The sequence below is a fragment of the Pongo abelii genome, chromosome 14 (assembly GCF_028885655.2).
Source record: "Pongo abelii isolate AG06213 chromosome 14, NHGRI_mPonAbe1-v2.0_pri, whole genome shotgun sequence".
NCBI classification, from domain to species: domain Eukaryota; kingdom Metazoa; phylum Chordata; class Mammalia; order Primates; family Hominidae; genus Pongo; species Pongo abelii.
Window position 1 is genome coordinate 42,467,242 of NC_071999.2, and position 4,258 is coordinate 42,471,499.

The window sequence follows — 4,258 nt, forward strand, 5'->3', positions numbered from 1 at the left end:
GACAAGGAGAAACACAGCTAAATAGAAAATAAGAAAAGGGAAAAGCTAGAAAAATATCTCAGGTACCTATACTTAAGATTTGGTTTCTGATAGTTCTTTAAGAAGGATGAAACATCAGGAGAAGGATCCCTGCACTAGGCTGAGATTCAAGAGACCTTGGCTTTTGTCCCTGGTAAAACTTGGCAAAATGTCTCATGTGATTCTGTGATTATGTCTCTGAACTGACTCAGGTCCAGCAGTCAGACTCTCCTTCAGGCCCATTTACATCTCCTTTTCCTTTGTGTACCCCAGTAATAGAATCCATTGGGTAACATTGAAGCAATGATTTCAGTTTTCAACTTGAAGGTCCAGATGGTTTAGCCAAAGTGCAAGTCACTTCCTGAGAGCAATAACAACATGAGGTTATCAGAACTGTGTATGCTGTGACTCTCAGATGTCTGAAGGCTATCATGCGAAACCTGGCTGTTCGTGGAAAGAATTAGTACATGGCTACAGCTACTTATAACATTGACCTAAAATAACAGAGTCTCAAACAAAATAGAGTTTTATTTCCTTCCGATGTAAAAGTCGGAGGAGAGCAATTCTACTCAGCCGTCAGATACCTAGGCAATTTCATCATGCTCTGCACCATTTCTCCAGTGCTGTTCTCATCCTTGTGATTTTCCAGGGCTTGTCACCACATCCATTTTTCAGGTAGCAGGATGGAGCAAGGAAAAGGAGATGATACATCTCTTCTACTTTAAGTTTCAGACATCTCATTAGCCAGAACTTGGTTACGTGTCACATCCATCTGCAAGGGAAACAGAAATGTAGCCTCCATCCTGAGAGGTCATGTGATCTAGATAAAAACTCTATTACTATGAAAGGAAAGAATGGACTAATGAGGTAAACAAGTGTCTCCGTGGAAACATGGCCACCCATGCATGAGCACACACTCCCTTCCTGTATCTCTCTCTTTTTACCACTGTAATTTTCAATAAAACCACACTCCAGTCATTTGTTAAAAAGTGCATGTTAGTATTCTCACTATATAGACATTCTCAATGTTTCATTTGGCCAATTTATTAAAGTCAGCATTTGAGGCAGGTCATATGGGTGTGTTTAGCTGCGGTGAATCAGTCATTTTGACTAAAGGAAATGTTTTTGGAAGGACATTGCAGAGAGAGCCCAGCGTGGGCTCAAAGTGATGATGCTTTGTTTTGCAGACTACATTAGATCAGGTGATTTTGGGGGCGAAGGAGTAAGGTGGGGAAAATCAAGTATTCTAATGAGACAGCTGATGATGGATTATAAATTGTAAATAATTCTCTTAAATAGGCAAAGAGAAAAGGCTTTTCTTGATATAATCACGAACTAACACAGTCCCAATGGCAACTGGTAATGATTAAACTGACTGGGGAATGATTAGGAGACATAAAACGGAATATATAAAAATACTGGAAAGAAGCATCCATCATTAGCTGGGAGAAAAACCTGAAAACCATGGCAATAATAAAAATGAGAAAAAACAAGTGCTTCACTAAAGAGTCTGAGGTTGGCACAGATACCAAAGTATTCTCCAGAAAGTTCAACCCAATAGTATGCACTGATGAAGTGATATTCCATCCCATACATTTCACAATATTTTAATGTTCTCTTATTTCCACATTAGAAAATAAGAATATCCATATTCAGAACAACTGTTCATCCTGAGTCTAGTCATATTTTTGGCAATTATATTCAGCAACATTTTTAGGAGAATGTTATATTTCACCATGATATCAAAAGCTGGAGATTATTTAAATTCTTCTTGACTCAAATACTGTATACCTCTGAACATTTAGAAAGAGCTCTTTTTCTTGCCAGTGAAAGCACCTGAGAAAATAAGGCCCTTTGATTTTTTTATATGGGTCTTTCCAAATATTCTACTGCACATGACATTTTATTAAACTTGGGTTCACTAAAAAGGAACTTTATAAATATTCACACAAAGATAGCTTTCATTCCTTGTACATCCATATGTGTACATCGTATACCTATGTGTGTGTGCATATATGCAGATGCCATGCAAGAGAGAAACTTAACTAATTGTTTAATGATTGTTCCACACAAACTTTGCTCAAAGTACATATAAGTGCTGGTTTTACAGATTGTCTAATGAGTTGGTTTTTGTTTAATTATAGAAAGCAATTAAGTCTGCTGTGACATTTGAAGAAAGCCAGCAGGGTTTTCTTCTCAGATGTTTTCAGTTTTAAAGTCCAAAGAACTAGGATGAGAGTTGTGTTTGTTTCCAGCTATGAGTATTTCAAATGAGCTGTAAGTAAATAATATTTTGTGATGAGATTTTCTAATAAGCAGTAATTAAGATTTTCTTACTTATTTCTTAAATAATGACAGACACAGCTCACTCCAATTCTAGTTTGGTTTAACTCTGTGTGTGTGAAATACATTTTTATTTTTCATATTTTTTAAGGCACAACTATTTACTATCAGCATTTTGTTATTTATACATTTTTTTAGTCAAAATTTTATAACAGTGGCCACATAATTTTTTGGAATAAAGTCGTAGTCAATTTTTTTAAGGAGGCATTTAAGGGTTCACTGTGGATTATAAGCTATTTCTGGAAGCACTCAGCTGGAAAAAAAGAAGTGAAAGCAATTCCAAGTTTTGACCAGCATCTTTAAAATATAAGAACATCATTTCCCATGGAAACAATGAAAGCAACGAATGGTAATGTCATTTAAAAAAAATTCAGGTCAGGCGGTGGCTCACGCCTGTAATCCCAACACTTTGGGAGGCTGAGGCAGGTGGATCATGAGGTCAGAACTTCGAGGCCATCCTGGCCAACATGGTGAAATCTCGTCTCTACTAAAAATACAAAAATTAGCCAGGCTTGATGGGAGGTGCCTGTAATCCCAGCTACTTGGGAGGCTGAGGCAGGAGAATTGCTTGAGCCTGGGAGACGGAGGTTACAGTGAGCCGAGATCACGCCACTGCACTCCAGGCTGGGTGACAGAGCAAGACTCTATAAAAAAAAAATCAATAAATAATTGGAGGACTTCCACAAACATTTAAATGATCAGAATCAACTTTGAAATATGTTATTTAACTAAGTCTGTTTTACCTTCAAAATGAACCAAGTTAGTATGATATAATTTATGAGTAAAATCTGTTGAAATCTTGAGCTTTATGTAATAAGAGTTTGAGAATGCACAAGAATGAGGCAGCAAGAATGAACAAGCCGTGAAAAAGCACAGCCTCAGTTTTGTAGGTTGATTTGCTTCATGGGCCAAAACTGCTTTCAGAAAATATTCTGACATTAGCAAGAATGCTTTAAGAACAGAGATTTCTGTCTACTGCATTCATACTTACCAAATCAACCACTTGCAATGCTGTGTTGAGAAGCAGTAAAAATAAGCCGGGATTAGGAGTCTTAATGACTGGCTCACTCCCTTTTCTTCTTTTTGGCCCTCCGAAGTCACTAGTGTATACAAACAAAAACTTAGAAAGAAAAAAATCTCAAATACAGTGTTGCCCAACAAATGCAGTGTCCTCACCTTCTCACTCTTCAGAAAGCCCTCTGATCACCTTTGCTCACAAGTGCTCCTTTGGGAAGGGTGGCTCTCATGACACCTACGCAGGGGACAGGCTATGTTTAGCAAACACTGGTTCTTTCCTGTTACAAATCCTAAAACCACAATACCCATCTATATGAGTCCATTTTCACGCTGCTGATAAAGACATACCTGAGACTCGATAATTTATAAGGAAAAAGAGGTTTCATGAACTCACAATTCTATGTGGTTGGGGAGGCCTCACAATCATGGCGGAAGGTGAAAGCCATGTCTCACATGGTGACAGACAAGAGAAAAGAGCTTGTGCAGGGAAACTCCCCTTTATAAAAACCATCAGATCTCATGAGACTTATTCATTATTATGAGAACAGCACAGGAAAGACCCGCCCTCATGATTCCATTACCTCCCACTGGGTGCCTCCCACCACATGTGGGAATTCAAGATGAGATTTGGGTGGGGACACAGCCAAACCATATCACCATCCCTATATGTATTTGTCATTGAAATGCTGATTCTTCGGTCAAAATTACCTAATATTACCTTTTTTCCTGATCCTTGATTTTGAAATAAGTTCTATGAATCTGTAAGGTATTAGTTCTTTACTTGAGAGCTGCCTGCTTGTTTCCTGATTGCAGAATAATGCAGCAAAATTATACAGGACAGAATCCCCTCAAAGACAATGCCTCTAGAGAGAGATCCAGC

General features: G+C 38.0%; 1 long non-coding RNA gene across 1 annotated transcript; it reads right to left on the bottom strand.

Annotated features, from left to right (window-relative positions):
• Positions 1-528: 528 nt before the first annotated feature.
• LOC129049495 (uncharacterized) lies at positions 529-3,852 on the bottom strand. The gene is made up of 4 exons (XR_008512622.2): positions 3,773-3,852; positions 3,538-3,613; positions 3,353-3,461; positions 529-790 (listed from the first exon to the last, which is right to left on the bottom strand). It is a non-coding gene; the product is annotated as an uncharacterized LOC129049495 (long non-coding RNA).
• Between the last annotated feature and the right edge of the window lie 406 nt (positions 3,853-4,258).